General features: G+C 42.8%; 1 long non-coding RNA gene across 1 annotated transcript; it reads left to right on the plus strand.

The window, feature by feature from the left end:
- The first annotated feature begins 4058 nt into the window (after positions 1-4058).
- Positions 4059-6213, plus strand: LOC114224633 (uncharacterized). Its single transcript, XR_003612424.2, has 3 exons — positions 4059-4139; positions 4919-5279; positions 6155-6213. It is a non-coding gene; the product is annotated as an uncharacterized LOC114224633 (long non-coding RNA).
- The last annotated feature ends 2003 nt before the right edge of the window (positions 6214-8216 follow it).

The following is an 8216-nucleotide window of genomic DNA, read 5'->3' on the forward strand; positions in this document are numbered from 1 at the left end:
GGGATTTTTGAGGAGGGTGGTTTTGATGCAAAGGAGCGTGCTGTCCTGGTGACTAAGCAGTAGCTGTAATATCAGATTGGAAGGAGAATTAGAAATAGCAGTGAAAGTTCACTTGACATGAATCATTGTCAAGCTTAAATGTGCAATGTTGCACCTGTAACTCCCTTGCAATGTATGCATCACTCTAATTCCAAGATTGTCTCAGCCTGCGAGAGAAGTCCGCCTCACTTTCTCCTACGACTAGACTCAACCCCAGGTGGTGAAAACCTATGATGTGATTGTTATCACCAGTACAGACAGAAGATTGGCTCGGTCACCTGGTCCTCAAATACATCGGCGGACATTACTGTGCTAGTGTGGTGAGGGGTCCAGGGCAAATGAGACCCAAGCCTGCCACACCGAGGAACCCACTGTCTTGGAGACAACACATAAGCAACCGTGAACTCTAATGTAGGCTCTAGGGTGCTAAGTCCTGCCAGAGGAATAGATACAGGATTATAAGGTTTCAGAGAAGAGGAGGGTTGCATTAGTCAGGAGGCATTTGGGACCTTTAAAAAAGTGCTTTGCTTGCCGTTTAGGATTTTGATAGAGGAAAGGGCGGACAATGAGTGGCTTAAGCAAAGAGAGTGACGTGTGTTTGGGAAACAGATGAGGCAGTTTGGTTGAAATGCTTGGCATTTGAAATGGATGGGAGGCAGATAGGCTGACAAGAGTGGGGGCGGTCAGCTGGCAGAGAGTCTTGAGTTCCAGTTTGGTCAGTAGCGGGGAGCCATTTAGTTGTTGTGAGCCGAGGAGTGGCAGGACTTGACACCTTCCGGAACCTGACTCTGGCACCACAGTGGAAGTAAGCAGTGAGGGAGCTGGGCCTGGGAGACGGGGTTTCAGGCTCTGGGATTAGTCATCCAGCTGAGAGCTAATGAGAGTCCAGGAGAAAGAAAGGAGAAGAAGAAATATTCACGATACATTTTGCAAAGGGCACAGAGGAGAAGAGATGGCTGATTGGCTGTCAGCAGAGAGGAAGCAGTTGGTGAAGTTGTGAGGCTGGTCGGCTGGTGGATTTGGTGGCAGTGGCGCTGAGGAAGAGGTGGAGTCAGCACAGGGTGTTTTGGGGGGTTCTTGAATCCAATACATAGGAGTTTGAGAATGGGGTTAATGAGAGAAACTGAAGATTTTTAGTGGGGGGAGCTCTGTAGTGGGAATAGTTGAAGCCCAGAGGCTAGATGATCTCTGCAATTAGAGGTTTTTGAAAAAGCAAAAAAGAAAATGATCAAGCAAGATAAACCTCAGAGGAGACAAGACAAGAACACTGAGGAGAGGGTGGAGGCACAGAGTCTTAGCCATGGCAGTTTACCACAGGGGTTTGTGATAGAACGTGCCCACCCTCCCAGAGAGAGAGTTCAGGAAAGGGAGTGAGAAAGGCCTTCTTTTATGGCAGCTGAGGGGTCGCTGATGACTTCTAAGAAAACTGGTTTTGGAAAGTTGGGTGAAGGAAGCCAAAGGTTTCAGAGAATAGTTTGCAAATTTCAGGGCCATAGGCGGGATGCAACCCAAAGAGGTATTTTACTTGTTCCTCATTATTTAAAAAGTCAAATAAATTGCTACTATTTCACCATTATTAGCGTTCACATGAAAATTCAAAATTCCAAACCTAAGCGATGTGGCGACCCAGGGCCCTCCTTCCTCTCAGGCTGGATATTTGCTGGAGCCCCTGTATCAGGGCTATGGTGGGAGGTGGGGGGCTGCCCGTATCAGGTTGCTTCAGATGCACTCAGCCTCATGCTCCCATACTTGCTGCTTGGTTGCATTTTTGCTTAAAGCATGTGAAAGTGGTAAGGAAATCTAGACTGGTCCTTTGAAAGTTTGTCGATGCCGTGCAGAACAGAAAGAGGCTGCTAAGGCGCAGTGCTCTGGAGGAAAAAAATGGGTGTGTTAGGGTTATGGAGACTCAAGCCCTGCTGGGTGATGCTCAGAAGGGAGTACTTAAGTACAGAATGGTAGACCAAAGAGGCAAGGGATTGATAAAACCAAAATTATGTGTGGGAGCTGAGGAAGAAGCAGTTTGGAAAGGAAAGAGACTTTTCTGCTTTCGAAATAGGAGAAGCAAGACACAGAAATAGCAAGCAATGAGCGGGGCAATTTGCGAGGAGAGGAGGGAGAAGCAGAATTGATGTTTGGTGTGGTTGTGCTCATAAAATGGGGCTGAGTTCAGGGCAGGACCCAGGACACGTGGGGAGGATTCTGGGAGCAGGGCCATAATCTGACAACCTTCAAGTGGCTATTTTTTTTAAAGATTTTTTTTTTAATTTTTGGTGGCGCCCTGGTGGCTCAGTTCGTTAAGCTTCTGCCTTCGGCTCAGGTCATGATCTCGGGGTCCTGGGACTGAGACCCACATTGGGCTCTCTGCTCGGCGGGGAGCCTGCTTCTCCCTCTCCCTCTGCCCCTTCTCCCCCTGCTCATGCTCTCTCAAATAAATAAAATCTTTAAAAAAAAAAGTTTTTAATTTTTAATTTTTAGGTAATTTCTACATCCAGCCTGGGACTTGCACTCACAACCCTGAGATCAAGAGTCCCATGCTGTACCAACTGAGCCAGCCAGGTGCCCCTCAAGTGGATATTTTTCAAGTATTTGTTTAATAGTCATTCTGTCATAGCAGGGAGAAGCTGGTTTTCTCTTTTGAAAAATTGCAGAACTATGTTTATATTTAAAAATTAGTTTATTGCATACCCTGATATAGTATAACATTTAGACTTAGTTGAAATTGCCTTTCACTTCACATATATTTTTGTAGTGGTAGTAGTAGTCTAGGTACTCTCATTTACTAAGTGTAGGAAAAACGACCTCAAATTACTACATGAATAGTAGTAAATTTTTTTCAAAATATATTTGAAAGTTTTTTCCTGACTTCTATGATAACAAAACATTTCTCATTTTCCTATAGTTCCTACTCTCTCTCACTTCTTTTTTGAGATTTTTTTTTTTTTCCCTGAACCAGACAACTTTGTAGAATTCTCAGGTGAGCCTTCAAATTGAGATAATAATGTGACTCACTTGTTACTGATAATACTATACCCTGAATCCTATAGTTTCTGCATTTCGTTGGCCCCTTATTGCCCACCGTTGCTATTCTGTCAGCCCATCTCAAGATCGTCCAGCTCACTGAGGTGCATTGTATGGAAAAAGTGGTACTATGTGGGATGATCTTAAATATACACGTTGGTGGGAGCCAGGAGTGGGCTTACATTTGGCCAGTGTGTGAAGAATTTTATATGGAAAACCAGCACACTGGCCTATTTATTCCTATGTTGCATTTATGCGTCCATTTAATAAGTTGATGCTTGTAGGTGCTTGGATGGCCCACTCACTCCTTTGTACACATTTGAGTAGGGTTTAGGTTGCAACATGGAATCCATTTGCTGTTGGCATAGAGAGGATGAGAAGGTAGGTCTTTTCAAGGCAAACAGAAGGACCAGTAAGCTTCAGAGAGGGACTTGCTTGTTTGTGGCAGAAGGACATAAGGACAAACCAGAATGATTTGTCCAGAGGCCCAACAGGGTGAGCATCACAATGGTGGATTTTGCAGGGTCATGCTGGAGCCAGAGTGGAGTGTGGACTGATGGTGGTGGCTTGGCGTGGGAGGGGGAGGAGAAGAAACAGAGGAAGCTCTACTTAGATTTCAGACTTCTAGACGTTTTGTGAAATAATCATTTTGGTGAAATATTTTTAAAGCTATTTTAAAAATACAGCCCTATAAAAATGATAATTTAAAAATGCTTCTCTATGAATTACTTGGAGGGCTATCTCTATAAGCTTCATGTAACTGGGCACACTTCCCGTTTCTAAATTTTCCCTGGTCTGATATGAACGTTCACATTGTTTGTGGCAGCCTTCCACAGAATAGATTTGTCACGTGAGAGGGCATGACACATCACTTAACTTTCATTTCACTTTTTCTATCATAACTGAGTAGCATTGGTCACTCATACGTGCTGGGAGGAGTGATCTATGTGGATATTGTTAAGTCTCATTAAAATCATTTGGTCTGCATTCACAGAAGGAAGGATCAACATTAGCATCATTATGATCTTGGACATCCCTCAGCCTTCCTGAGTCTTGGTTCCCTTATTTTAAGTGGTCACAGGGTGAGAGTGGGGTGGGGTGGGCCGGATGATCTCTAAAACATTTCCCTTTTTAAATGTCAGAGGACATGACCTTAAGCTAGAATGGTATTCAGGACTGAGTTTGAATGTGTTAAAAGATAAAATGAGGCATATTAAAATGTTTACTTGAGTAAACAGGGGTTCTAATTGGGCAGAGACACGCTAGAGAAGTTGGGAGCCAGAGGAGAGACGTTCAAAGAGAAGACGGGGAAGCAAGCAAAGGAATGACTCAGTTTGGCTGAAGCATAAGTGGTGGCCTTGCTTGGGAAGCCCAGTTGGCTGTTTGTGATTGCTTGTCCTTAGGTTTCAGTTTCTTAACCTGGAGGCATTTACAGGCTTAGGTTTTGGTTTGTTCACTAGGCTACCAAGGCATTAAAGCCACCTCAGTCTAATGGCTTCCTTGTTTAATTTAACATATGTGACCAGAATCAGAAGGCAGCTGTATAAAGTTCTTGGGTCAGAGTTCGTGTTTGTTTGGTTTGTGTTAGGAGAGCTAGGCCATTTGTAGCACTGCCTCAAAAAACTCCCCTGAATTCCAAGAAGATAATTATTGTCAGTTACGTGTTTAAAACTCCTTATAGCTAGAATATATATTTGTAGGCTGAATACAGTAGAACTGTTCAGAGAACACAGGGAGGCCTTGTATTATCAGGCATACGATATATTTATTCTTATTTTGCAGGATTTAGGACATGGTGTTAGTACTTTAAATGATTCCGGAGCTGATGGTTTACACTCTGCTGTTTTCCTGTGTGTTGTAGGATGCTGCTGCTGTCCAGGATCTGGCATCCAGGACCCAGGAATGGGGTATCTTTCCTGAAATGATCCCGTTCTTCAGCCCCTGCAGGAAGTGAAACTTTTGCAGAGAAATTCTTAAGGAATGTTATGGGTCCCAGCTGTTGCAGTTTTACCTCTTTTCCTGGTCTTTAAGTCAGTCTCTGAGCACCGTCCTTCTGCTGTTGACCGTGTTGTGCCATGGGGCCATCACGGAGGAGCTCTGGGAGAAGGAGAACCTCGCTGGCTCCACCTGGATGCCCCTTTCCAGTGGCCAGAATCCCACCTCTCAAGACAGCATGTTAATCTCCTCCACAGAAAGGGTGTCATCTGTTGCTATTATATCAGGTACATAAGTTATGAATTTCTTCATTGGATGTCTATAATTATAACTTGGTAGCCCAGCTTTCTTTCTCTCTGGTTCCTCTGGGGACTTCTGCTTTGGGACATGGCTGCACTTACCAAGGGTCATAAGATGAAGCTAGTGAACTCTGGTTTCCTGATACTTAGCTACCAAGTCCCCCAAAACTTATTCCTTGTGGGTATATCAAAACGTTTTCCCATAATATTCCGATATTATCCTTTTTTTTCTTGGTTGATCTTGCTATGGCTACAAAAAGATTTTTTTTTTTTCTTCTCGAATGGTCTGTTTTCTAGCTCAGTGTCTGCTCCTGTATTGGCTGGACAGTTGGCTAGTTTTAGTTTCTTAGGGATCTGCTTCACACTGGTGCCAGGGGATTCCAATAGCAAATGATAACTAAGAGGTAATAATAGGGCATTTATTACACATCCCTGTGGACAAGGTATTGTGTCATGCACTTTACACAGATCATAATCTTTCATGCTAGATAGGTATTTTTCAGGGATTTTGCTGTGAAGACGTAGAAGTTCAGAAAGGTTACGTGCCTTGCCTAGGGCCACACAAGTACCAGTGGCTGACCAGGAATTTGGAGGCAGCTGATTGCCAAGCCTGTGAGCTTTCCACACTACCATGCGGTCTCTTCACAGGGACTCGAGGGTTTCTGTTTGAGTTGATTGATTTGATTCCCCTTGTCTCCAGCTTTTTTCTGTCCTTCCAGTCTCACGCATTTGCTCCTCATGTCCTCTTCATTTTCTGTCAGAACATAATCCTCCTAATTTAAACCTCCATCAAACACAAATTCCTCTTCAAAGCTATTACTCAGTAAACCATACCCAACTTTGATGAACCTGTTTCATTGCAGGTGTTCTGGTTATCGCAAGTCTCTGGGGGAGGCCTGAGAGCACAATTTCATCCTGAAAGGTAGTACAGTTATTAATAAACACTTTTAAAAAATGTTAATTCCAATACAGTTAACATACAGTGTTATATTAGTTTCAGATGTACAACCTAGTGGTTCAGCAGTTCTGTATGTTACTCAGTGCTCACCAGGGTAAGTGTAGTCTTAATCTTCTTCCCCTGTTTCCCCCATCCCCCTGCCGGTTTGTTCTCTATAGTTAAGAGTCTGGTTTTTGGTTTGTCTCTCTCTTTTTTTATTTTGTTCCTCAAATTCCACATTTGAGTGAAATCATACGGTATTTGTCTTTTCTGACTGACTTATTTCACTTAGTGTTATACCCTCTAGATCTCTTCGTGTTGTTGCCAATCATAAGATTTCATTTTTTTTTTTATGGCTGAGTACTATTCCATTGTGTATATATACCACATCTTCTTTATCCATTCATCTCTCAATGAATTAGTGTTTTTTAATTCTTTGGATGAATATCTAGTAGTGGAATTACTGGGTCATATGATAATTCAATTTTTCACTTTTTGGGGAATCTCCATACTGTTTTCCATAGTGGCTGCTCCATTTTGCATTTCCACCAACGGTGCAATAGGTTTTGTTTTTTTCTCTTCATCTTCGCCAACACTTGTTTCTTGTGTTTTTGAAAACACTAACTTTTAAAAACAGGAGTTATATGGGTTTTTAATGATTTCTCTCTAATTCTCAAAATGTACAAGGCAGCTTAAAATAACATATGTAACACTGTGCTAGATCTTTTATGTACATTAATATTTTTCCTATTAAAAAACTTATGAGATAAAATCCTTCAACTAATAAGGATTATTATTCTTTTCCAAGTTCACCTAATGAGAAAGGGGCACGTTCAAATTAAAGCCTCCTTTCTCTGATACCCAGGCTCTTTCTACCACACCTACCTGCCTCTTTACTGCGTTGTTTATAATATTAATTACCACATGCCCCTGTTATATTAGTGTTTGGAGATTAGCCTTAGAATTTGCTCTGCATTTCCTGGTAGAAGAAGAAACACAGGTAAATAGATAGATAGATGGGCAGACTTAGGGAGGTTGGCACAGATTGAGAGGAGAAAAGCTTTTGTTAATAAAATATACATATTCTTAAACATTTAAACAAAATTTTTAAATGGTAAATTTGACGAGGGGTTTTTCACTAAAAAATTGTAATTCAATGAAAAATATTTGACGTCACTATAATTGAATTCCAAAATGTTAACTGTTAAATGTTTTGAAAGTGGATTATTTCAAGCGCTGAATCCAATCCCCCCTGCCTCTGCCCCCTTGATGGATAGGTCTTACGTGCCATTCTGAGGGTGATCTCACTCACTGCAGTAAAACCTAGTGAGCAAAAGGCCCCTTCTTTGTGTACACAATACAATAATCCCAGATCTCTATTCCATTTTTCATGTCGGTGTATTTTTTGTCTCCACCTCTGTATTATAAACTCCTTGGGAGTGAAGACTCCCCTCTTCTTGTGCTCTCCTGTCTTTTCAGCACACTGATCAGGGGTAGGCCCACTGTAGGCTCACTCGGTAGTGGCAGACAATCAGACGTGCTTTGAGGCCACGAAAGGAGACATTCATGAGTAAACAGGGGAAGGAGAAGACAGCATGGGTGCCTGGCGGCAGAGACTGGTTGTGTAAGAGCGTAACGGGCTCTGTAGCCTCACTGTCTGCTCGCAGGACCTCTTGTTCATACTTTGGTAACCTCAGCTGTGGAGATCCCAGCACTTAATGTCCTTACCCCTCCCTCCACCACAAATGGGGACACAGGTGCGGTCACAAGGCATCAGTGATCTGCCATATCAGGTTGGGGTGGATGTGCAAGTAGATATTTGTTTTTAAACAACCAGACAGGCTGTCTCCCGAGATCTGACCAAAACTGGAACTTGGAGGAGATTCAGCTGGCTTTGGTTCAAACCAGACAAAGTAAAACAATGCTAGCAGCCAGGGGAAGGAGTCTCAAGACCCTGCCGGAAATGCTTACTCACCATTAGCCTGAAG

This window comes from Eumetopias jubatus, unplaced genomic scaffold (genome assembly GCF_037043125.1).
Source record: "Eumetopias jubatus isolate StellerSeaLion01/CBP00866 unplaced genomic scaffold, mEumJub1_p1.0 scaffold_5, whole genome shotgun sequence".
NCBI classification, from domain to species: Eukaryota; Metazoa; Chordata; class Mammalia; order Carnivora; family Otariidae; genus Eumetopias; species Eumetopias jubatus.